The sequence below is a fragment of the Peromyscus leucopus genome, chromosome 5 (genome assembly GCF_004664715.2).
Source record: "Peromyscus leucopus breed LL Stock chromosome 5, UCI_PerLeu_2.1, whole genome shotgun sequence".
Taxonomy (NCBI): Eukaryota; Metazoa; Chordata; class Mammalia; order Rodentia; family Cricetidae; genus Peromyscus; species Peromyscus leucopus.
Window position 1 is genome coordinate 23214343 of NC_051067.1, and position 27129 is coordinate 23241471.

General features: G+C 44.3%; 1 protein-coding gene across 1 annotated transcript in view; it reads right to left on the reverse strand.

The window, feature by feature from the left end:
* LOC114692111 (N-acetyllactosaminide beta-1,6-N-acetylglucosaminyl-transferase-like) overlaps positions 1 to 27129 on the reverse strand; it is a 110663-nt gene that overhangs the window by 70028 nt on the left and 13506 nt on the right. The window lies entirely within an intron of this gene.

Sequence of the window (27129 nt, forward strand, 5' to 3'; positions counted from 1 at the left end):
CTCCTTCTGAACAGGCTGCAGTCCAGCCTGCTTATCCCGAATGGATGCTGTGAGCTTTTTGCTATTGAGATGGGATACCTCAGCCTTTCCTACCTGCCTTTTCCTACAGTCAAGAACAAAGCCGATACTCATAAGCTTAGCAACCATGCCCCTGGTCCTCACTTTGGAAGCAATTACTCCTGAACTAGCCAATTAATCAGGCTAGACATGTCTTTCCTTCCCTGGGGCCATCTTAAAGATACTCTCTGTGCTGCAGACAGAAGAACCCTTTATGTGGTGAACACTATTCTTTTTGAGGGCTGAGTGTGTAGCTCAGTGGTAAAGCACCTGTTTAGTACCCCAAGGCCCCGGGTTCAATATCTAGTACACCAAGGAAAACACACACACACACACACACACACACACACACACACACACACACACAGTTATTAAGATATATAGAACACAGCTCCAAAATCCAGACAGTATTATTTATGTGAAGCAACAGAAGATTGGAAGTTCCCATAGTCCTGTTATCCCAGCACTTTAGAGATTAAAGCGGGAAGAATGGCAAGTTCAAGGCCAGACTGGGCAACTTAGTGAGACCCTATCTCAAAATAGACATAAAAACAAATACTTTTCAAAAAGAGAGAGGAAAAATGAGAGCATAGTGAAATGCAGTTTAAAAAATTTTAAACTGTGGCTGGAGCTACAGCTCAGGGGGATCAGGTTTAGTACAAACACTGCTCAAGGCCCTCGGTTCAAACCCCAGAACTGAAAAAAAAGATAGGAAAGAAATGAAAGGCCATCAAAGGTGAAGGGAAGGCTTGTCCTTTGGGCACTCGGCACCTCTGACCTTCCCCTAAAGGAGGGACAAAATAGAGCTCACCTGACCCTGCAAACCCCAGAGAAGAGCAAGAGAGAGGCATGAGACTCAGAAAGTTGCTGCTTGCCCCACCCAATCAACTATAAAGGAGGAAAGACAAGGATGTTATGCAAAAGCAAAACAAACAGTTTGGGTTTGGGCTTAATCCTTTTGCCCAAAAGTACACAAAGGATCCTGCACAGGAACACCTCCAGGCAAGCCAGGGCAACTCGTGGAAGATTTCTGGCTTCCTCGCGAATCTTTCCTCTGCTGAGCTGCGGTACTGACGCACTCTCCATTACGCTTTCATAATTGTTCTGGGACTTGGTTTTCATCCCCAATTAATCATTATTCTTTACTCAGGGAAGAGCTTGAGGAGGCACAGGTTCATACAGAAACACCAGGTTAGTCAGGTTAAATAATAGCAAAATGGGCCCAGGAAGCTTGGCTGAGAGAGGACTGACTGAAAATTCAAGGTCATTGCATCGAGGGGTCAAGTAAGTTATCAAGTTAACAACATGAGGTGAACTTGAATCCGTTCTTGGGCTTCTCTTTAGAAGGACATTTTGACGTAGTTTGCTTTGAGGTTTGGTTTGATTTTGTGGCAGCACCTTTATGAACTGACCAGGCCAGCCTAGAACCCTTGATGCTCCGGCATTAGCCCCCATCCCCCCCACCCCCCAGTGCTGGGACAACAGGTATGTGCCACCATGCCTGGCTCTGCAGTTGGCTTTGCTATGGAAGCAAATCAAAAATGATGCAGGGATTCCCTCTTCATTTAAAATGTAGGGATTTGGTTTTCACTTTGAAGGAAGCTCAGAAGTTAGAGGACTTTGACATCCCCATTTACTCTGTCTAACCAATTAAGTAACTCCATCCTGGGTTGGCTGATGGTTTAGAAATGATGCTTTTGGTGTATGTTTCAATAGTGATGATCGTGGCGGCACTAAAGTGAAGGAGGATGACATTTCCAAAGCCCATCTCTCACCAAAACAACAATTCTTCCACCACTCCTACGTCTTCCGATAGGGTCCTCTCGGGAAAACCTTCCTCCTGGGGCCAATCATTTTGCTTTCTATTTCTTTTATCTAATTAACAACAGAAGAAGTTGTTGTCTGTTCTGCAGAACCCAAAGCATTATTTAAAATTCTTGTCTCAGTGTGGGTCGGGGCATAGCTAACATGCAGCCGTTTGAAGGCCCCAGTGGTCACCAGTCCATGGCATCCCGCATGAGCTGGAGGGAACTGCACCTAATGTTGCTGAGGCAAAGGTTGATCATGAAGACTCTTGCTGGCTGCAAGATGGTTTGAAGCAAATACTTGCAAAACACAGTTTACAGTGCATCCAGATCGCGTCATGTTAAGGTGCACCCAGTGACAGTATTGCATTTAGTAATCAGAAACAGTAAGATTTTGGCTTTAGAGAATGCATAGAAAATGACAGGGTCCCAGTTTGTAGCCCAGGTTGGCTGACCTGGAGCTCACTCTGAAGCCCTGACCCATCTTGAATTAGTTCTCCTGCCTCAGCCTCAGCTTGGTACCATCTCCTGACTCTGAATCATATTTCAAGATGTACCTGACAGTCACTTGTGGAGATTGAGTGTTTAACCTTGGGAGGGTAACAACTCCTTAATTATGTTACCAGAATAAGGGTTCTGCCAAATTGGGCGTGTCTGTAGCTGTGGGGTAAGGATGGAACCAAACAGTGGTTTGCCAAAATGTGTTCCCATTGCCTGGGATTGCGGTGGGGGTGAGATCAGGATTCTTGGCCCAGGAGTTCAGTAGGTACCAGGGCAGTCAGATGACTTCAGTCCTAGATAATGATGGTCGAGCAAATCCCTGGAGAACCCATGATGGACCAGAGATCAAAACTCCTTGATTCCCTACCTCCTCCATGGTTGCATTGGACTTCCTTTGCTATTACTGAGCAATATGCTTTAAGAAAAAAAAAAAGTTTAGGGATTAAAAAATACTGCACTATGTAAAAAAAATTAGCATGAACTAAAATGATAGGTAACCTGATCCTTACAGCAAAATTTATCATGGAAAATGAATGGGAAGAGTGGCTGCCCCAGAGTATCAGTAATGTAAGATGTTGGTCCTAGGGTATCCTCTGCTCCATATCAGGATACCAAAACCTTGGATGCCCATGTCACTTATGGAAAAAGACTTAACATTTTGCATATACCCTATGTATATTTTAAAACCACCTCTACAGGACTTCAAATACCTAGTGCAATGTAATTGTCGTATAAATAGTTGTCACGCTTTGCTATATAGGGAATAATGACAAGAAAAAAGTCTGAACACGTGTAGTACAGATGCCATTGTTTTCAAGACAAGGTCTCATGTAGCCCAGGCTGGACTTGAACTCACTATATAGCTGAGGTTGATCTTGAACTCCTGATCTTCCTGCCTCCACCTCCCAAGTACTTTACCGGTACATACCACCACACCCAATTGCTAATATTCTTTTGAGAGAATGTTTCCTATCTGAGGTTTGTTGAATCCATGGATTCAGAGCCATGCTATGACAGGCCAACCATGCAAAGAAGAATGTGAGAAGTCGAGCATGCAGACGTATGGCGGCTGCCACTGAAATGAGAGAAACCCTAGTTACAAGTCACTCATCCCCCTGATGCATCTCTGATTACAATGCGCAGCGTCTACCCTTGTGTGTGATCTGCCTTCACAAGCCATTGGGAAGGAGACCTTCACACACAGTGCTGTGTGGAACATCCAGTCTTTCTGAATTAGGGTGGAGGGATGTCTTAGAAAAGAATTTTAAAAAATAAAAACAAAACTGGCTGGTGTGGAGCTCAGTTGATGGAGCACTTGCAGAGTACAAGGGAAGTCCGGGGTTCAGTCCCTAGCCCCACATATACCAAGCACTGGCCATTCATTCCTCTAATCCAGCACGCAGACAACAAAGGCAGGGGGATCTGAAGTTCAAGGCTGTCCTATCAGAGCCTAAGGATGTGACTCGGTGGATAAAGTGCTTACCATCCTAGTGTGAGGACAGGAGCTCAGCTCCCTAGACCAGCATCAAATTATGTCTTTGATGCCAGAGCAGGAAGCACAGCAGTAAACCAGCTCCATAGACTGGCTGCCTCTTAGAGCTGCAGGTTCAGAGGGGCCCTGCCTCAGCACCTGAAGCGGAGAGTGATGGGTGAAGACTTTTAACGTCAACCACTGATCTGCACAGGTACCCACACATGTGTGAACATGCATACACGTGCTTGAACACCACACACACATACACATAGGAAAAGTGAATGAGAGAGAGGGGAGGGTATTAATGAAGATGTGAGACAATGAGAACCTTCTAGGGAAGGGTAATCAGTGCCTGTCAGAAATCAGGAATTTCTACAAACTTGTGGCTCATACTTGACCCAGAGTAAAACAGTCAAATGCCTGCTAACAGTTATTTCACAGTGCATTGCTCAACCCTGGCATGGTTGACACCCAGGGCTGGAACGCCTCCTGAGTGTCTGTGTGTACAATGTGGGATGTCTAGAGGTGATCCTGTCCTCCATCCTCCAGATTACAGCAGTAACCTCTGCCTCAACCTCCAGCTGTGACCGCCACAAATGTCTCCAGGTCCTGTTCCTTCTCTGTATTTAGTAATGAGAAATCTTGAATAAAATTGAACAGCCTGTCATTTTTTTTAAAAAAGTAAATTCCCTGAACACGATGTTGAGCCCAAAGGGCCTGCCATGTTGTATATTCCTATTTCTATAAGAACACAAATAGGTGAATGTCACCTGTGCTGTTAAACATGCCAGTATCCAGTGGAGTGTCGCTCACAGGAGTGTGCGACATCATACTGAACATGTATGTATGCATTCTTCAAACATGCATGAATGAGTGAGTGATCCCCGTTCTGAAACAGACACTTAGAACTGATTTTGCTGTTGACTCTTCCTTCACACAGGCCTACAAGTAGCTCAGAGCAGGATGAAAACCCTGACATCTCTGCCTTCACTTTGTGTCTGTCTCCTTTACTTTGCCTGAAGGTACAGACGTAAATCATGGTTCATAACTGTTCCTTCTGAGTCACCTCGGATTCCCTAAAGAGCAGAAACAGACACCTCCACGCCAGATGAGGACAACTGTCCCCCATGACAAGGCTGCACCCTGGAGCGGAAGGAACCATCTCTTGAGAATCAGAATGATGTGGTAGTTTGAATATATTTGGCCCCCATAAGTTCATAGGGAATGGCACTATTAGGAGGTGTGGCTTTGTTGGAGTAGGTGTGGCCTTATTGGAGGAAGTGTGTCACTGTGGGGGTGGGCTTTGAGGTTTCCTATGCTCAGGATACCGTCCAGTGAGTCTGTTGACTTCCTGCTGTCTCCTGGTCAAGGCATAGCCAGCTCCATGTCTGCTCCCTGTCATGATGATAACGGACCGAACCTCTGAAACTGTAAGTCGCCACCTCAGTTAAATGTTTTCTTTGTAAGAGCTGCCACGGTCATGGTGTCTTTTCACAGCAGTGAAAACCCTAAGACAAATGATATCCTCAACTGATGACAGCCATGGTGATCAAGACTTCTTTAGGCCGCCTTACAGAACCAGAGAGGAAAGCATTATCAGCCTGACCACTGGAACCAGGATGGCAGAGTTAGCATACCCATGGTCCTCTGCATTCCTTCTTTCTTTACGTAAACCTAAATTTCCTATCAGGACCCTGAATATTTATTTCACTGGACCCCTCTGTCCATTTCAATGTGGCTACATTGAAGAAATCCCATCATCCACTCTTCATTGTCTGATTTTATCATCATTTGGGGTCCTGCTGTGGCTTCTAGGGCCTCGGATTTTGCTCCCAAAACTCAGCTACATTTCTTTCCCCAGAAAATACTTTTAAGGTTAGTGGGGGATCAAGAGCCCCCTTTCAAATAATTTATGCTGTGGATACCCTACAGTACCACATCCCAGCTCATTCTCCATGAAGGACTTCTTCCTAAAGCAGGAACATCTCAAAGTTTTTCTACACTGGTTCTTTTGACACCAACCACCTAGCTATTACATAGCTGTTGCCTCCCTTCCAGTGAACAATGTGAAGCAGAAAAACAGTTAAGAAAATCAGGAGGTTAACACTTAGTCCAAAAGGACACTCTGAGGACAGAACAAGGCACTGGCCCTTTAAAGTAGTTGGATTCTAGATTATGTAAGGAGGGGGAGGGAACTCAAAGACAGCCTGATTGATGGTAGAACAGGAGCCAGGAAATATACATGGCCTTAGTAGCAATTATAGCCCCCACTTTCCTGATAAGAAAACTGAAATTCAGAATGCAAGGTCACTAGTGGGATATTAGCAAGCTTGAGAGTCATGGACGATGGACCTTTAGCTTATAATCAGCAGCTCGTAAAACTGTTAAACCCTGCTCAGAGTTACTCCATAATAAGGAAAGGTGTGACTTGGAGGCTGCGCACCACTCTGCATCACTCCATTTGTCTCCATTTTGAGCACAAACACAGTGGCAGGATGACTGCATCTCACTGCACACATAGACACCACACCTGCCCAGCACCATCTATAAGCACAGATCAACAAATGATGCTCCTAAAAGTCCACTTAGACAGTTAGCAAAGTAGATTGGGCTCATATGAGCATAGGATTGTATAGAAACCAACCAACTAACCAAACAGGCCCAAGAACCTCCCTGTGGTGATATTTCACTTGTGCACCCCAGTAAAGCTTATCTGAGGACCAGAGGAAAGAGCCAGCCACCATATTAAACATAGAGGTCAGGCAGTGGTAGCACACGCCCTTAATCCTAGCATTCAGGAGGCAGAAATTCATCTAGATCTCTGTGAGTTCAAGGCCACACTGGGAACAGAGCCAGGCATGGTGGCACATGGCTTTAATCCCAGTACTAGTTAACCATAGAGGTCTGGAGGTCTGTACAGACACACAGGAAATGATAGAGCTGGGCAGAGAGAGGAAAATGATGTAGCTGGGTGGAGAGAGGAAGTAAGATGGCAGGGCACAGAAAGGATACAGGTGTGAGTACAAAGGAAGTGGCTCTCTCTTGGGCTGAGGATTTCCTAGCAGTAAGAACATGGCTGGCTTCTCTCTGCTTCTTTAATCTCTCAGTTTTCACCCCAATATCTGGCTCTGGGTTTTTTTTTTATTAATAAGACTATTTAGCAATTCATCTCTCCCAAAACACTGGCTTGAAGATGGTCGCAACACCCCCACCTACACCCCTAAAAAGGGAGACACCTAATACTGGATGACAACGGCCCCCACTGATCTGTCATCTTGCAATTGGTGACAGGGACAGAGGCACAGCTTCACTCCATCCTCCACAGAAGCCTGAGGCATTCCCATCCCCCAAAAACCCCTACTAAGCAAAATCAAGATTCATGGTTTCACTAAAGACAAGAATTTCAGGATGAGCCAGGATGAAACAGAGTTGGAGTTTATTAAAAGATCTTTTAACATATATATTAAGCACAAAGATTAATAGAGAGATGCTCAAGGAGAGAATAAAAATACCTACCTATGGTGTGGGCTTCACAAGGGGGAGTCTGAGTTAGGTTTCTTTACAATGGGATTTGGGTGGCTGTCAAGTTACATGTCTAAAAGTTGCTAAAAATCACCACATACACACGCAAACACATACGTACTTTACAAATTGCTCAGAGATATAGTTTACAGCAGTGGCAAACGTTCAGGAATCTTCTTGTGTAAACAAAGTTGTCAGGTGGATTTATGAGGGGTAGGGTTTAGGTTGAAGAATGAGAGAGGAGTACTGGAGATCTGAGATGATATACCAGTGTGGCACTACGCAAGCCTGGGTTAGCTACTGTCCTTGACAAGGTGTCTTTTGGAAGACACAGATGTCTTTGTGGGCAATTTTGGCCTGAAGATTCCTGACTCTGTCAGTGGGTCAGGCACACCTTCTTTCTCATGCTTTCCTTCCCAAGTCCCCACAATTCTCTGTCTTTCTGTCCTTTGGAATCTGACCACCTGGTGTGTGCTAAAGAACCTCCAGAGAACTCCCAACTGTCCTGTGGTTTCAGGTCAGTCTGGTCCCCAGCAGTGATACAGCCTGGTAGGGTTGTCACCTCTTCATCCATCTGTCTGTCCACCTGGACCTGGACCCAGAGACTTACCAATGTGACCTCCATGGTCCTGTACCTCACCTCTGCAGTTCAACTCAATCCTGAGGCATGGCTGGGCTTGCAAGTCAGCAGCTCAGCTCTGCTCACCTCCAACAGCTCTCCAAACTGGGCTCATTAACATATTGTCTAACCATCTGCAGTGAGTTCCCTTTGAGTCTGAATTAGCTGCCTCTGCTTCCAGGTAGGCTCATCACTGATGTGAAATAATCCTTTTATACATTGTGAAGATTTGTCACTCAGAATGATTTAATAAAAAGCTGATTGGCTGGTAGCCAGGCAGGAATTATAGATGGAACAAACAAACTAGGAGAATGATGGGAAGAAGAAGGGTGGAGTCAGAGGAGACACCAGCCAGATGCTAAGGAAGGAGAATGTATAGAAAATGAAGTAAGGAAGCAGAATGTGTAGAAAATGAAGTAACAAACCATGAGCCATGAGGCAAGGCATAGATAAGAAATATAGGTTAATTTAAATGTAAGAGTTAGGAAGTAACAAGCCTGAGCTATCAGCTGAGCATTTACAATTAATATTAAGTCAATTATTTGGGAAGCTGCTGCTAGTTATTTGGGAGGTGATCAAGCCAGTGGTCAGGACAGGAAAACTCCACCTACACTATGTGCAGTGAGTTCCTGTTGAGTCTGAATTAGCTGCCTCTGCTTCCAGGAAGACTCTCATGACTCCTTAAACTTGTCTGCAGGCCTCTTTGATCCTCTTCTATTCATTGTATAATCTACATATATCCATATATATAATTATAATTATTGAGTAATGTATAATGTGTGATCCAATCATTAATATCAGCAATTAAGATTACAAACTAAGAACTTGTGTTTGCCAGTGGCCAGCCATCAACTGAAATTGGGACTACCTTGCCAAAAAATTGATATAGCTTGTTATTAATAAATTTTGACATTGTGAAAAAACACAGACATGTCTTTCTTAATTTCTGGCATAACATACCCACATCTCAACAAGAACCAATAAATGAAACTGTAGCACTCCAATTGTTACCTACCCTTGCCCCCCCAAACCAAGTCAGCTGGGGAGATGGCTCAGTCAGTAAAATGCTTTGTGCAGGCAAAAGGACATGTGTTCAATCCCCATAATCCACGTGAAAAGAAAAAAAAGCCATGTTGGAACATAATTGCAATCCCAGGTTAGGAAGGCAGAGACAAGTGGGTCCCTGGGCTGGGGATCCCTGGCTAGCCAGGCTAACTGGATTGGTGAGCTTCAGGTCAATGAGAGCCACTGCCCACTGGATGAATGAGACCAGAGGTTGTCTTTTGCTGTACACACACACCATACACAAACACACATACCATACACACAAACACACATAAACACACACATCACACACACACACACACACACACACACACACACACACACACGGCAACAGAAATCAAAGGAAGAGATACTTTTAGTTAAGTCTCAAAAACACACACTCTCTATTGTACAAAAGGGAATTATGGGGCACTGGTGGAAGTCCCCTGTGCTTGGCAGAATTCCTTGTCCGTGGACTTGTCCTCTGACCCCCGAGACCGACAGACCTGCAGGGTGCCGGCTTGATCTCTCTTTTCCTTTAAAAAATCAGCTTCATGCTCCACCTCCTGTGTCCCTGTAACCTCACTGATTTTTAAAATATGTATTAATATGCTTCCTTGTGGGTGTACGTGCCACAGCATGGGTGTGGAGGTCAGAGGGCACTTTTCATAATCTCATGGGATGGGGCTGCAAAATAAAAGGGGAAAAGGAGAAAGCCAGTTGAGTACCAGCATTCATTTGTCTCGACTTTGGACATGGGGCCAGCCCCCAGACTCCTGCCGCTACATCTTCACAGCTGTGAAGGACTGACTGTTCCTCCTCAAACTGTGAGCCAAAACCAATCTGTCTTTCCTTAAGTTGTTCTCATTGCGATCCTGTCACAAAAGCAGGAAAAGCAGTTGACACACCATTCTTTTCTCTTTCTGCAGATAACAGTCCACGATGTCAAAGTCATCTCCCTTGGCACAGAGAATGCTCAACTCCTACAAGGGTTACAATCCTAACCTCCTTAGGGCCAGACTGGTTACAATCCTAACCTCCTTAGGGCCAGAATGGTTACAATGAAGATACTATTATGTGAATGGCCAGAAAACATTAAAATAAAGATTTTAATGTTTTCAACTTTTACTACTCAAAATTGTTATACTTAAAAGAATTATACAGTTTTCTTATGTGCCACCCATAATAATTAGCCACATTGCCTCATTATGGTCCTCTCTCCCTCTCCCCCTGTCATTCTCCAATTACGTGAACATTTCCAAGTGTGTCCTAATAAAGGCTTCTCCTGCATCATCAGTAGATATTCATTACATTTAATCCACAAACAAAGAGTATGTCTGGGACCTCCCTCTGGATGAAAGGTATATTGACATATTATAATAAAATTAATTACCATTTTAATAAAAGTTACATCATTTCACTGAGTAACTTTCTTGTGGCCCTTTTAGTCCCTACCCTGCTTCCAGTCACCATATGAGAGGGCTGGCCTATAGAAAGAATGTCAGTGAGCTCTGGCTCTAGATGGGTACACCAGTGAGGAGGCAAAAGGAAGTCAAGCCTCGGTTTCCCCATCAGAGAAGAAGGAGATCTTGAGTGCCCCCCCAGTGCTACAGAGGAGCTTGGTCACATGATTCCCTCTTGTCACACCCATTCTGCTTGTCAGTAGAGCCCAGCTCAGTCCATCCATCCTTCCTTCCTCTCCCCACTGGCTCTTCCCTGCCTCCCTCCCTCCCTCCCTCCCTCCCTGTCTCTCCCCACTCTCCTCTCCTCACCTCTTCTTTTCTTTTAGAGTTTGCTTTTCTATTTGAGTCAGCCAGTTACTGCATAGCCCGTACTGGCCTGAAACTCTCAGGGATCTACTTGTCTCAGCCTCAGAGTGTTGGGATTACAGAGGTGGTTTTAGCTCTGCTCTTCCTGGTCACATTAGCATGGCTATAATCTTGGACTGAAGTTCCAAAGACCCTGTTCTCCATGAGTTCTGTCCACAAAGAATTTTCTCTATTTATTTATTTATGTATGTATTTATTTATTATTTTTTTTAAAGATTCTCAGGTAGCTCTGGCTGGCCTTAAACACACTATGTAGCCAAGAATGACTTGCAACTTCAGATCTGCCTGCCTCTACCTCCCCAGGGTTTGGGATTATAGATTATTTGTTACCTTATCTGGTTTATGTAGAAGCGTTTAAGCCTAGTGCCTTGTACATGCCAGGCAAACACTCTCAAATGAGCCACATCCAACCCCACAGTACATTTGTTTAACCATTCTTACCTCAAGACTAGAAGGAATAAACCTAGCCGGGTGGTGGTGGTGCACACCTTTAGTTCCAGCACTCAGGAGGTGGAGGCAGGCGGATCTCTGTGAGTTTGAGACCAGCCTGATCTACAGTGTGAGTTTGAGTTCCAGGATGCCAGGGCTACCGAGAAATTCTGTCTAGGAGTGTGTGTGTGCATGTGTGGGTCGTTATATTTCTAGGCTGGGTGGTGGTTGTACATGCCTTTAATTGTAGCACTCAGAAGGAAGAGACAGGTGCATCTCTGAGTTCCAGGCCAGCCTGGTCTACAGAGTGAGTTCCAGGACAGCCAGGGCTACACAGAGAAACCTTGTCTTGAGAAAAAAAAAAAAGAACGAGTAAAATTCCATTATTACTAATTTCAGGTATTACAATGTTCCTTATAATTTCCTTCTGTACTGGCCACATGTGAATCTTGCCTTTTGTATGTGGTTCAGGGATAGTACGAGCAACAGGGATTGGCTGAAAGGACAAGCCAGTTGAAGGGCTCCCACCCACTTAGTCTTGAGTAATTTGAGCAGCAAAGTAAGTAGAACCAGTATGTACTGTAACCTACCGACTGAACAAGGAATCCAAATCCCTAGGAATTCAGATAAACACATGGGGGCATAGGATACCTCTATCTTATAGCCGAATGCCAGCTAACAAACAGAGAATGGAAAGTGAAAGGAAAAACAGGATTTAGCAACTGTTAAGGCAATGACTGAGTGATTCAAAACCCATCTGTAAGAGAATGAAACAGGACTGTGTTTGGGTGGGAGCTCCACCTCAACCCCTGGCACCCTGGCATCCACATACCCAAAGAGCCTGGAATGTTCTGGCGGAAGATCCACCTCAACTCCCCTCCCCTATCTCTTTCCCCAAACCCACCCCTTCAAACCCTGCCAAACACACCTCCTCCCCCAGAGAGGCTCAAGACCACTCCCACAGGGTATATAAGCTGCATCCCAGAGAACAGACATGTGGTTTTTCAGGTCTCTTGTCCCTGTCCCCTCCCTGGAGACCCAGAGAATCACCTGGAACACTTTACCCATTAAACCAGGGCTTTTTCTAATTCATTCTGACTTGGTTTGATTTGGATTGCTGCATCGGCGGAGAGGCTCATTGGGGTGCAAAAACTTATCAGACTGAACATTTGTCAAACAGGGCATCTAAAAAGTCTAGAATTACCTGTCTACAAAATACTATCTCACAACCAATGCAAAATACTATCATTTCACTTTACAGAGGAAAAACTTGGCAGGCACTGTCTTAACCAAATGAGAAAAAGTAGCCTCATCACCATGGAGACAAATAAACATGGCAGGCCTGTGCAACATTATTTCTTTAGGATTGCTGCCCAAAAGATAAACTAAATCTAATGATGAGAATTTTCCAACCTGAATTCTTCAAAGATGATAAAGTCACCAAAAATAGACAGGAATTGTTCCAGGTGACAGTCAAGCACACAGCTGAAGACTCTTGATCAGAACACAGATTTGTGTAGTCCACTACTGCCATGATTCACAACCAGTGGTTCTGGAGTTGAGTTTGTGGATTAAATGTAATGAATATCTACTGATGATGCAGGAGAAGCCTTTATTAGGACACACTTGGAAATGCTCACGTAATTGGAGAATGACAGAGAGAGAGAGAGAGAGGATCATGATGAGGCAATGTGGCTAATTATTATGGGTGACACATAGGAAAACTGTATAATTCTTGTAAGTATAACAACTTTGAATAATAAAAGTTGAAAACATTAAAATCTTAATATGTTTTCTGGCCATTCCAATAATAGTGTCTTCATTGAATACTTTGCCTGAGGAACTTCTGAAAGACCATGCATGGTGGTGGTGGTGGTGGTGGTGGTGGTGGTGATGGTGGTGGTGTTTAGATTAAGCAATGCCACCCTGGCTTTGAACTTAGCTTCCTTATCTGCAAATAGAAGATAAAAATAGCCACCTCTTTTTGATTACTTTTCTTGTTACTGTGACCAACTGTCTTGATAAGAAGGTACTGGAGAGGTGGCTCAGAGGTCAAGAGCACTTGCTGCCTAGACAGTTATTGTTCTATTGCTGTGAAGAGATACCATGGCCCAGGCAACTTCTAAAAGAAAGCATTTAACTAGGGGCTTGCCTACAATTTCAGAGGGCTAGTCCATGAACATCATGGCAGGGAGCATGGCAGCAAGCAGGCATGGTACTGGAGCAGCAGCTGAGAGCTCACATCTGACCCACAAGTTGCAGGCAGGGATTGGGCCTAGTATGGACTTTTTAAACCCTAAAGCTCACTCCCAGTGATAACCTCCTCCAACAAGGCCTCACCTCCTAATTCTTCCCAAACAGTTCCACTAACTGGTGATCAAGCATTCAAACATAGGAGCCTATGGGGGTCATTCTCATTCAAACCACCAGAGCGCTCTCATGAAGGACCCTAGTTCTGTTTCCAGCATCTGCATGGTAGCTTGAAACCATCTGAAACTTTGGGACCCAAAGCCCTCTTCTGATCTCTGTGGTTACCATATTCATGCAGGCAAAAACACTCATATACATAGAATAAATAACCTTTAAAAATAAAAGAAGCAGCCAGGTTGTGCACACCTTTGATCTCAGCACTTGGAAGGCAGAGGCATGTGGATCTCTTGAGTTTGAGGCCAGCCTGGTCTAGAGTGAGTTCCAGGATAGCCAGGGCTACACAGAGAAACCTTGTTTCAAAACAAACAAACAAAACAAAACAAAATCCAAAAAGCAGTAATGTAAGAGCTGAGTGCACACCTTTAATCCCAGCATTTGGGAGGAAGAGGCAGGCCAGTTTGTGAGTTCAAAGTCAGCCTGTCTGCACAGGGAGTTCCAGGCCATTCATGACTAAACAGTGGGACCCTGCCTTAAAAAAATTATAAAAGCAATATGCAGAAGAAAGGGTTTATTGTGGCTTACAGTTTGAGGCAATTGCAATCCACTGTGAAGGGGAAGAGGTGAAGGTGAACTCCATGGTGGCAAGAACGTGCAGCTAGGACTCCTCATCTCTTGGTGGGACAGGTGTTCCAAATGTCCTGGCCTTTGCCTATGCTACTGGTGTGAGTAGGTGGCCAGGCTGTAAACCATTGCCTGCACATCAGCATGCATGGAGGAGACTGACTCAGCAGTGAGGTTTGGAGTACAGCAAAGAATGAGGTACCCTCCTGTGCACCCTGCATCTTGTTGACAGTGACCTACGATTGAAGTTCGTATTATTCCTAACTCTGCCTTTTCCTTGATTTCATTTCCTCCTTTTGAAAAAGAGATTTATTGTGTTACTTATGTGCATGTGTGTATGTTGTCTGTGTGCATATATATGTATATATATGTGCATATATGTATATATATGTATATATCTGAGGCCCCAAGGGAGCCTCAGATCTGGAGCTAGAGATACAGCTGTTGTGAGGTACCAGATTGTGGGCACTGGGAACTGAACTTGGGTCCTCTGCAAGAGCAGCAAACACTCTTAATAGCTGAGCCATCTCTCCAGCTTCTTCCCCTCTGTCTTAATCCCCCTTTCATTGCTCTGGAAACCAGATGAAACTTACACCCATGCCTGGCTTTTGCACAGTTGAGTAGAGACATTAGAGTCTCGGTGAGCAGGACTGAGCCCTATCAAAGTCTCAGGAACACCAAAGAGCTTTGCATGGCTCTATATTTGAATGGAAAATTATGTGAGGGTGACTGACTTATCCTCCATAAAAATTGTTATTATGTCTTCACCAAGGGTGAAAGGAGGTTAGATTTTTTTTTCCTCTTTGTGTATCCCTGGCTGCCCTGGTACTTCCTCTGTAGACCAGACTGGCCTCGAACTCAGAGATATACCTACCTCTACCTCCTCAGTGCTGGGATTAAAGGCATATGCCACCACCACCTAGTGGCCTCAGAAGGAAGTTAGAATTGTAACCATTCTGGCCATAGAAGGAGGTTAGAATTGTAACCGTTCTGGCCCCAGAAAGAGGTTAGGGTTGTAACCATTGTAGGAAGTTGATTTTATTCCTGACTGGAAACCAGGAAAGTAAAGCAAATGTATGTGGAATGCTGTCAGACACTGTCCCAAGTTTGACAAACTAAATAACAAGAATTGTCAAAGCAGCAAGACCCCATAAGAAAGCATACCTGGGTATTGTTGCACACATCTGTTATCCAAGCATATAGGAGACAGAGGCAGGAACATCAGAAGATTAAAGCCACCCTTAACTACATTGTGAGTTTGAGGCCAGCCTGGGCTACATGAGAGCCTGTCTCAAACAAAACAAAACAAATATTAATACACAGAAAAGAGAAGACTGTAGTCACACTGTGAGATGAAAGAAACCGAATAGCAAAAGCCACAAACACTCCCTAGAATACTAGGACAAGTCCGAGAGCTCTAGGCTAGGGAGCTGGGGGAGAACAGACACAGACTGGAGACAGGCTCTTATGAAAAGAGAGGGACAGGACACTTGGTTCCTATAAATCCACAGAAAGGGGGTCTAATTACAGTAGCCACGTGCCCTGTTCGCACCAAAGGGCCTGCTTTTGGTTTTTCTTTAATTTATTTTTATTTAATTGCCTGGTTAGGCAGAAACTTGAATTCCCCCATTACTATATTATGTTGGACACTTAATCTCTTCCTTTCTCTTACTTCCTCCCTTTCCAAGTTGTCCAGGCGGTAGCTTGGGTTCTGCCTTTCTGCTTCTGTCTATAAAATAGCTGGGACTGCAGATGTGTGCCACCACATGCAGCATGGCAATTTCACTTCTTCATGGATCTCATTTTGAACATAAATGCAGTCATTTGACACAGAAGAATGACGAACTTGGGGACCCCAAGCTTGGCAGTAGATCCCTCATCTTCTATGTGCAATGTCCTGGGTTCCACTGCAAACTTTTGAGAACATTAAACATAATGTTACAGTATGGATCAGTGATTCCACTCTTGTTATCTCCTAAGGAGACATGAAGCATGTGTCCCCCAAAGTTGTTCACTAATGTCCATATCAGCATCATTCCTCAGAGATAAAAGTAGGAACAGCCCAAGTGTCTGTCAGCAGACTAAGGGGTTTTATCATTGATTATTAGAATCACTATGGTTTGTGCTGGGGACTGAACACACAGGAGCTGCTCCGGAGAGCCATCACAGGCTCAAAGCCCTGCACCCCTGCAGCCCTGTGTCCTTACATCCCTGCACCCCTGCACCCTTGCAGCCCTGTGCTCCTGAGTGAAACAACCCTGCAAAGCAGATGAGGAGCAAGATACAGATTTAAACTCCAACAATGATGAACTCAAAACCACGCCGGAGTGGAATTGCTCCCACAGGAAGGAGCCTCAACTGTGTGCTTCCATTTACACACAACTTCCAGAAATGTGATCCTAAGTTAGGATTGGCACGGGAAGTGCCTGTCAGTGGGTGGGATTACGGGCACAAACCTCCATATCTGGCTAGGTTTCCTCTGGAGGGGGCATTAATTTATTTCCAGGGAGGGTCACACTATGTAAGCCTGGCTATCATTAAACTCACCAGGCAAACCAGGCTAGCTTTGAATTCATGGTGATTCTCGTGCAACATAAGGGAACTCACAAAGAAAATTCCGGTATCTAACAAAGTCCTAAACCACAGTCCTGCGGGGAGAGTGGGTGACGGTAAGGAGTGTCAGGGGGAGGGGCAGAGGGAACAAGGCTGTGCTACGTCAGTGGGGAGAGTGCAGAGGTGGGCAGTGTAGAGAGGGTGGCTCTCCGGAGCAGCTCCTGTGTGCTCAGTTCCCGGCACAAAACATAATGATTCTAATAATCAGTGACAATAATCGGCTTTTTTCTAAGCAAAGAAAGACTAAGGGTAAAGCCGGCATAGAGTTCTATCCGGGAACAGCAGTTACTCAAGATTTCAAGTCAGAGCCAAACAACCAACCCACTTTGACTACATTTTCTGGATATTTTAAACCAAAGCCTGGCAGGGCTAAAATCACTTAGGCAAATTCCATGAATTCCCCTCCCCGCTTTTATAGACAGGAACAAAACCCACACAACTTCAATCTTCAGACTCATGAAGAGGGTTGTTTATACTGAGCAGTCTGATGACTGAGAAATACCCCCCAACCCTCACCCCTGCAGATCACCCACACTCCCGAGAGTGTTTTCTGAATGTTGTTACAGAGGTGGCAAAGGTGTGCCCTTTGAAGAAGTCTGTAGGGGTGAGGGCATGGCAGGATAGGACTCCTCCCTATGGACTGTTTAAAAACTTTAGCCAGAACTGGAAAAAAAAAATTAGATAAACTTTCTGCAAGAAAAGAGAAAAATGTGTTTGTAGACAATATTTTCCAAGATGACCCTAATAGTGCAATTGTCTCTGGGTACTTGTGGAGCTCTAGTTCTGGACCTGTCTGCAGACACCAGGGTCTGCAGATGCTCTGGTCCCTTCTATACCATGACATAGTGCCTGCACAGAGCCTAAACATTCTTTACATGATTTAGACTTTAAACCAGCTCTAGAGACTATAAAACCTACACAATGTAAAAACAGTGTAACGTGAGTGATTATATGACTATACCGTATTGTCTAGGCCCTAGACTCTAGGGAAAAATGAGAAGGAAAAGGCCAGTATGCTGCTTTTGTTTTTTTCTCTATTTTCCACTTGAGATTAGTTAAATGCTAGGATGCTAAGCAAACCTGTCCAGAGAAATAATGAATCTTTTCTTCCCTAAGCATGTTCCTCATTCCACAAGCTTTGGGCACCCCTCCCCGGGATGAGGTTAGATAAAATATAGAATGTGGTTGCAGTCATTCAATCCACTTCCTCATATCTGGTATTGGCAGAGGACACAGGAACATGCTATAGAAGGAACTGAGATCCACTCGATGCAATGGAGGTATCATAAGGGAAGCATGTCGGGGCTGGTTCTGGAGGAGGAGGAAGCAATGGGGAGGTGACATGTCAACTGAATCTCAAGGGCAGCTGAGTAGAATGAACAACAAGGTCAAGAACATTCCATAACCAAGGGAGAGAAGGTACAAGGGTATGCAGAACATTTGTCTTGATAGCAATAACCTAATGTGACCTAAGCTCTTAGGACAAAGTTTTAAACCAGCCCCAGAGTGCTACTTCCTGGAGAAAAGAGAGACCATAGGGACACAGATGACACTGAGAAAACAATACACCTGAGAAACCCCTGTGGCCACATCCCCCATCCTACTCACAAACTTGACCTGATGCCTTCAAAAATCAAACACTCGGAGGCTTTGTTTTGTTTTGTTTTTCTTAATCTTATAATGAAAAGTTTTAGAGTAGTAATATGAAACCCTCTAGAGTCAACAGTAAGAAATTCTTGTTTGCCGGATGGTGGTGGCACACCTTTAAGGAGGATCTCTGTGAGTTCAAAGACAGCCTGGTCTACAGAGTAAGTTCCAGGACAGGCTCCAAAGCTACACAGAGAAATCCTGTCTAAAAAGAAAAGAAAAGAAAAGGAAAGGAAAGGAAAGGAAAGGAAAGGAAAGGAAAGGAAAGGAAAGGAAAGGAAAGGAAAGAAACCCATGTTTGCCCCCTCTCTCTTTCCGCATCAAATGAGTGCCTACAATGTACCAGGTTTAGAGTGTGTACTCTAACCCTTCTACCAGACTTAAAGAGATATTTCATCCTCAGAATCTAAAAGAGAAATTAGGCTCTGAGAAATTAGGTATCTTGCCTAAAGACTGTTAGTGGTAGAGTCAGGCTTTTAAGCCAGGATGATTGGCTGCTAACTCCCATTGCTGTGGGTTGGTGGTGTAGCTCAAAGACAGAGCAGTTGCCTACCCTGTATGAGGGTTGGGTGCCAACCCTCAGCACCACAACAATAGTGATGATGATGATAGTGGTGGTGGTGGTGGTGATGATGATGATGGTGGTGATGATGGTGATGATGATGATGGTGGTGGTGGTGTTGATGGTGATGATGGTGGTGATGGTGATGATGATGGTGGTGGTGGTGATGGTGATAGTATCCTACCAATGAGTACCATCTGATTGTGCAGAGTAAGCAGACATGTAGATTGTCTGTGAAACCCACTCAATAGTCCTCATAAATCTAAAATGCATCTCAATTGACATCAGCGGCCCTGGTCCCATTGTTCCCAACTCTCAGTTTCTTCACTCTATTCTTTTAAACTTAAAAAAAGTTTTAAAATTCATTTATTTGGTATGTGTATATGTGTGGGTGCTGGAATTGAACTCAGATCATCAGGCTTGGTGGCAAGTGCCTTTACCTACTGAGCCATATCATTGGGTCTTCCAATCTACTTTTAACTTCCTCATAATAGAATTAAGACAGGTCACTGCAAAAAGAAATGCTTGGCTGAAATAAATAAATAAATAGATAGATAGATAAATAAATAAATAAATTGTGGCTAGAGAAACAATGCAATATAAAAATTGGCTTGTGTCTTTGTTTGATCCTTTGAGATCCTAAAAGATGATTAAAGGGGTAATACAATATTTTTAAAAATATTTTTATTATTATTTATTTGCATGTACATGTATGTATGTCTGTATATGTGCATCTAACTGAGGTTAGGGCCACCCCCTGAAGTTGGAGCTACAAGCAGTTGTAAGCTGCCTGATATGGATGATGAGAGTTGAACTCGGGTCCCCTGCAAGGACAATATATGTTCTTAACCACTGAGTCATCTTTCCAGCCCCAGGGGAATATAATCTTTGTTATTCAAACTGTTTCCTTTTCTTTGTGCATTTACGTGGGTGAGAGTACACAGGTGTGTGTATGTGTGTGTTTGTGCACGCGCGCGCGTGCCTGTGAGGGCAAGAGGACAATCTTGGGTGTCATTCCTCAGATGCTGTCTGCTTGTTTCTTTTTGAGGCCGAGTGCTTCCGCCACTTAAATCTCAGCTCCTGGCACCTGGGTTCAAGGAACACACCAGTCTCCACTGATTACAACATAGACGGTACTAAAAATGAAAATGCAATAAGCCTGCCATGTCCAGGGTCCGGGAGAGATGCTTGCTACAGGATGCTACAGGGCTGGTTCAGAGTCTGGCTCCAAGGACAATAGAACATGAGAACAGATAGAGTCTGTTTTCTGGGTTCACCATCTCCAATTTCTTCCTTCTCTATTCCTTCCCCTTCAGGCACTGTGCTAGTTTGGAACTGAAACATCTTTGCAAAAGCTCATGCGTTTCAGGCTTCTCCCCTAAGGCAGTGGTGTTGTCGGTGGGGCCTTTGGGAAGAAATCAGGGAGGTGGAGTCTTTGGGAAGAGATTGGATCATAAGGGCTCTGACCTCATTAACGGTTTCACAGTTTAATGGGAGATTTGAAGATGGTAGAAATGTCAGGAGGTGGAATGTAACACGAATCTTAAAAGGTATTATTAATAGAAAATCTGGAGCCAGATATTGAGGTGAAAGCTGAAAGATTAGAGAAGCAGATCAAACCAGCCACAAGTTCTTACATCTACGAAATCCTCAGTCTCAAAAGAGTGAGTTCCTGTTTCCTCATGAATAATATACCTTTCTGTGTCCTGCCATATTACTTTCTGGGATTAAAGGCATGTGTCACCACTGCCTGGTTCTGTTTCTCTCATGTAGCCCAGTGTGACCTAGAACTCACAGAGATCCAGAGGATCCAGAGATCCAGAGATCTCTGCCTCCTGAGTGATAGGATTAAAGGTGTGTGCCACCACTGCCTGACCTCTATGTCTAATTAGTGGCTGACTCTGTCCTCTGATCCCCAAGCGAGCTTTATTGGGGTGCACAATATATCACCACAGTGGAACATCGCTGGAGAAATATCACCAGAGGGTGTGTTCTGTCTCTGACCCATTCTCTCCTATGCTTTGCTTCCCGGTAACCTTGATCCAAACAGCTCTGCTACACTATGAACCTCTGGCCATGATGCTCTGCCTTATCGAAAACCTGAAAACAACAGAGCCATGGGCTAAAACCTCTGAAACTGAAAGCAAAATTAAATCTTGACTATTTAACATAGATGCTCCCAGAGAAATGCAAATCAAAACTTGTGGGAGCCCACAAAGGTTTCCTAGTGAGAGCTGAGCTTGCTTTACACAGCAGGGCTGCATTAGGGGATGGCTTGATCACGTGCATGGTCACCAGGTGCCAGGGATTGTCTGCACTTGGCTGTGCTGGGGGCAGGTCTTGTGCTCTACCCCTTGGCATTCCTTTAAAAGCCCTTTAGTAGAGACAGAAAGGGCTGGTGGGTTTTGACACAGGCCTTCCTGAGGCTGTCCTATATTTCTGTCTCTCTCTCTCTCTATGTATATATATTTCTTTTTATATGTTTCTAGTTTCTCCCTGCTCAAGAGTACCCTGGGAGAAAAAGAGGGAGCTGGCCTCTTTTTCTACATGGCTATTTCACCTGACCCTAGTCAGAATAACTATTATCAAGAAGCCAGATGCTGGTAAAGATTTGGGGGGAGAAGAACTCTTGCACTCTGCTAGATAGGATGCAAGATGGTGCAGCCTCTATGAAAATCAGCATGGGCCTGGCAGCAGTAGTGGTGCACATGCTTTTAATCTCAGCACTTAGGAGACAGAGGCAGGCAGATCTCAGTGAGTTCAAGGCCAGCCTGGTCTACAGAGCGAGATCCAAGACAGTCAGGACTGTCATATAGAAAAAACTTGTCTGTGGATATCGCTCTGTATAAATAAAATGCTGATTGGCCAGTAGCCAGGCAGGAAGTATAGGCAGGACAAGCAAAGAAGAGAATTCTGGGAACAGGAAGGCTGAGGCAGAGAGACACTGCCAGCTGCTGCCATGACAAGCGAGATGTAAGGTACCGGTAAGCCACGAGCCACATGGCAACTTATAGATGAATAGATATGGGTTAATTTAAGATAAAAGAAGTAGATAACAAGAAGCCTGCCATGGTCATACAGTTTATAAGTAATATAAAGCGTCTGAGTGATTATTTTATACGGAGGCTGTGGGACTGCGGGGCTTGGTGGGACCTGGAGAGAAGCCCTCCAGCTACCAATGGCGCCCAACAGCTCGAGTTTCCACCTTAAACCTGAGAATATTTAATAATTCTAAACAGAGCCAAAACCAGGTTCCTGCTTCATATCTCATACGGGCAGCTAGACGCCACAAAATGCAGGTTTGAACACTGGCGGGTTCCTGGTGTGTGCGTTTGACCAGCAGTATGGTGGAAATGAGGTGTCTGCCAGCGGCACATTAAGCTGTGTGGTAGATTTAGTCTTTACTAGTATTAAAAAAAAAAAAAGGTTTCTGGGCTACACGCTGCTTTAATAAAAGCATAGACCCATTATTTCTGAGACTTGATGACTCCCAGGGCTGGAGAAAATGTACCACCGCCATATTGAAAAGCTAAAGTAGGCGTAGCCAGCAGCCAAAGCACTGTTTCAGTCTTAGAATGGTGCAGTTTAAATCAATAGGTTCACAATAAGACTAATTCAGATGGAATAGTTTATAATGCATGTAAAAACGTACATAGGCTTCAAAAAATATATACCGTTATATAAACAAATAGTTTTTAAAAATAAAGTCTTTAAAAAAACAAAGGTAATAAGCCACGTAAAGATGGCTATCACACAGAGAATCTGGATTATGTTGTCTTTGATATTTGTAACTAAAGAAAAACATTTGATTGTAAAAGCTGTTGAGTTATGCCAAAAAATTTTAAAGGCACCTTGACTTCAAAACCTGATCAGAAGTGGAGCCGTTCAGCTCAGATGATCAGTAGCTGGGGGAAACAGCAGGGGGAAATCACTCACGATGATGTACTAAGAGATAAACATCATCTTGTGGGCGGGATTAGAGAGGAGTGGATAGGAGTTAGTTGGATGGGAGGAAGGCAAGGAAGACATGAGAGAAGGATGTTAGACCTGAGGAAGAAACAGTCCCACAGCTGGCTGTCTCTCCCAGAAGTTGGAGTTTCAGAGAGAAGCCCCTCACTGGTTTTTGAGGTCCCTTTTATGACGAAGGGCTAGGGTTGATAGAAAACAGCTGTAGAGATAATTGGCTGTTAGCGACTGGACAGAAGAGTGGGGACTCGGGGCTCATGGCTGCCTGTGGGGTAGATAAGAGCAAGAACACAGTCATGTGGAAGGCGAGTCATCAAGATACCTGGGGAGACACATTTTCATAAGGCAAAAGGGCAGTTGTATCTCACAGGTTCGGTTTAGCAAGTCAAAGGGGTGGCCACACATCATGGGATCACAAGTTCAGTGGAGGTTGAAAAACATGATTTGCAGGGTACATTAGGTTTAGGACACAGAAACTTATTCTTCTAGGGAAACCTAGTAACAATGTATAACAATGTGACTCTTGTTTTCAAAGTTCAAAGTTCCAGGGACTTCTACTTCACAATGGTTACCAAAGTTGATTGGGTAATGCCCTGAAGCCTGATGTGAACTCCCTATCTGCTAACCAGGTCTCCCAGTCTACCTGAGGAGACACAAGAACTTCTCAAAGGCTGTATGCACAGGTAGCCATGTTTTTGCTTCTTCCTTTTAAACCACAGGACAGTGCCACGTGGGTTATAGTAGATGCTCCACTTGGGACATAGGTTTAGGCAGCTGTATGGTTAATGTCAATCTCACTGCATTTCTGCTACAGGATCGAAAGCAGGTCCCCTGGGAGTGTGCAAATGACACTCACAGATGGCTGAGTATGGAGTCGGACATATACTAGCGGGAAGTGAAGAAAGTCTGAGTCACAGCTTAGTACATCCCACAGCAAGTAGGAACTCTGGAATTCAAAGAAAATAGGCAAAGCCAAACAAGCAGAGATAGTCAAGCTGATCATCCCTTCATGGCATGGAGGACTGGTGTGCGGACAACATGAGCCATCTGTGACAGACCTCACCCACTGGCCACATGGAGAAGTGATATTTTTTATTAACACACTTATTTATGTTACTAACACACTTATGACGTTATTTATATCAACTTCACCAGTGTACTTTTGTTTGTTTTAGTATGGTTCCTATGAACTTTGAAAGTAGACATGTGGTCAGCATTACATTTTCTTGGGCAATGTTGTTCTGGTTTTCCATGAAAATAAGAGTCTAGAATCTGTTATACTAGATTTTTCTCCCCAAATTGGGGTTGGTTCTTGTGGGATGAAGTCTTATTAATAAAAAACCTGGAGCCAGATATTGAGGTTAAAACCAAGATATCAGAAAAGCAGAAAGAAGCCAGCCATGTTCTCACTACTTGGAGATCCTCAGTCCAAGAGACCTAATTCCTGTATACCCACGCTTATATGCTTTTCTGTTCTGCCAACTCATTTCCTCTCTCTGCCCAGCTACATCACTTCCTATTCCTGCCCAGCTCAGTCACTTCCTGTCTGTCTGTACAGACCTCCAGACCTTTATGGTGAGTGCTGGGATTAAAGCTATGTACCACCACACCTGGCTCTGTTCCCAGTGTGGCCTTGAACTCATAGAGATCCAGAAACATCTCTGCCTTCCGAGTGATAGGATTGAAGGCGTGTGCTACCATTGCCTGATCTCTGTGTTTACTATGGTGGCTGGCTTTTTCCTCTGATCCTCAGATAAACTTTTTTGGAGTACACAGATAAAATATCACCACAGGTTCCATTTTTCTTTCATTAGGGAATCTTAATTTATTCTAATCTTAATAAAAAAATTGTGTGTTTCTATGCACACATGTTTGTGGTGTGTGCACTTGTGTGCATGTGCATATGGAGACCAGAAGTCAATGTTGTCTTCTCCAATTGCTAGTTGAACCTTATTTTTTTGAGACAGGGTCTCTCCTTGAACCTTGAGTTCCTGCTTTGGCTAGGCTAGCCAACCAGCCAGCAAGCCCCAAGGACCCTATTTCTACTCCCTAGCAATGAGATGATGGATGTGAACAGCCATGCTTAGCATTTTTATGTGGCTGGCAGGGGCCAAGCTCAGATTCTCATGCTTGCATGGTAAGCACTTTACAAGCTGAGCCATACCCTACCCCCAATCTTTTTTTTTTTTTGTACTGGAGTTTCATGTAGGCCTTGAACTTGCTGTATAGCTAAGGCTGGCCTTGAATTCCTGATCTTCTAGCCTCTGCCTCCCAAAACAAGAGATCTTTTAATTAAGGTCCATCAAACATTTTTCAAATTGCATATTCTTTTTGTCAACCCTGGTCCAAGAGTGTCCAACCTTTTGACATCACTGTGGGAGCCCAAATTACTCAGGGTCAGAGAATCTGAGCTTGCTTTACCGGCAGGGCTGCATAATGAGATGATTTGGCTGTGAGCATGTTTACCGGGTGTTTGGAAGAGTCTACTCTTGGCTGTATGGTGTCCCTTGATCTTGCAAGGAAGAGGTCTTTTGTATAGAAAGCCCTTTTGAGTAAATGCCTAGGGTGGCTGGATATTGATCCAGGGCCCTCCCAAAGCTATCCTGTACCTCTATCTTTCTATCTTTCTATCTAATATTTCTCATTCCTCTCTCCTCCACCCAAGAACCCTTCCAAAAGACTCCCACACATCATGGCATGACCTTGTCATCTACAAATGTGTTGGGCCACACTCATAGCTATTCCAGGACACTGCATTTGGACTCACTTGCCTTGGTCCTTTCTAGTTGTGAGATCTTTTCTCTGTCCCTTTGCCATCATTGAGAATCTTCATTATAAATCTCCAATCACTGTGACCAACATAATAATTTATCCTCTTGCCCAAAGCTCCACACATCACTAGAAGAACTCTTGCCATAAAAATGCCATTGTTTTACACATTGGCAGAGTAACAGCTGAACAAGACAAACACTTATGTCTCTAGTTCACTTCTACCATCAGACCCAGGCCTGCATACAGGCCTGTCTTAAGTAGGAAAAGAGCAGGACCAGACACTGTTCTGTATCAAGGAGGGAACCTCTACCCACTTAACCCAGCAGCTATTCAGAGCTCCATGCATCAGCATCTTTGGTTTCCCTTGCTTTGCCGATACCACTGCCCACCAGGGTACAAACAGAAGAAGTCCAGGTCCAATGCATGAATCATACAGAGAAGCAGGGTGTTGCCCATAGTTTCTGTTCAATACACAGGTAACAGTTGTGGACTCTTGGGTCGGGATGGGAAGAGACTCTGGGCCATACATGTGTCCAACATAGGGTGTTCCTCCACAACACTCACCAACCTCTGCCTCCCTGGCTTTGCTCAGTGTCTGTCACACAGCTGCCCCCTCTGTTCCCAGCACCTCAGCCTCTGCCATCTCCTGTCTCCTGACCTCAGACTCTTGTTCTGTCTTTAGTGACAAGGTTTTTCATGAAGACACGTCAGGTCTTTTTCAGTCGAATATCTTTTTGTTTATCTTGGTCCTTTCTAAGAAAAACAGAAGTGGGGTGTTTGGTGTTTTAACCCTTAGCTGCTCTCCTGGGAACAATGCTGTAGAGTTCCGGTGGCAGGCCTGAGTCCATGTCACAGTGTAAGTAGCACGGGAGGAAGAAGTGGGGATTTCACCTTTCCCGTTTTGGTCACTGCTAGGAGGGAGGGCTGGGCACAAGGGGACAGCTCTATAATCTCAGTACTGAGGGCGTGGAGGCAGGAGGACTGCTGAGAGTTGGAGGCTAGCCTGGACCAAAAATAAACAAACAAACAAACAAATAAATAAATAAATAAATAAACAAACAAATAAATAAATAAGAGACCAAACTTTAATAGCTGGGCAGTGGTAGCACAAACTTTTAATTCTAGCACTCAGGAGGCAGAGGCTGGCAGATCTCTGTGAGTTCGACGCCAGCCTGGTCTACAGAGTGAGTTCCAGGACAGGCTCCAAAGCTACACAGAGAAACCCTGGAGAGAGAGAGAGAGAGAGAGAGAGAGAGAGAGAGAGAGAGAGAGAGAGAGAGAAACAAAAGAGTTTGAGG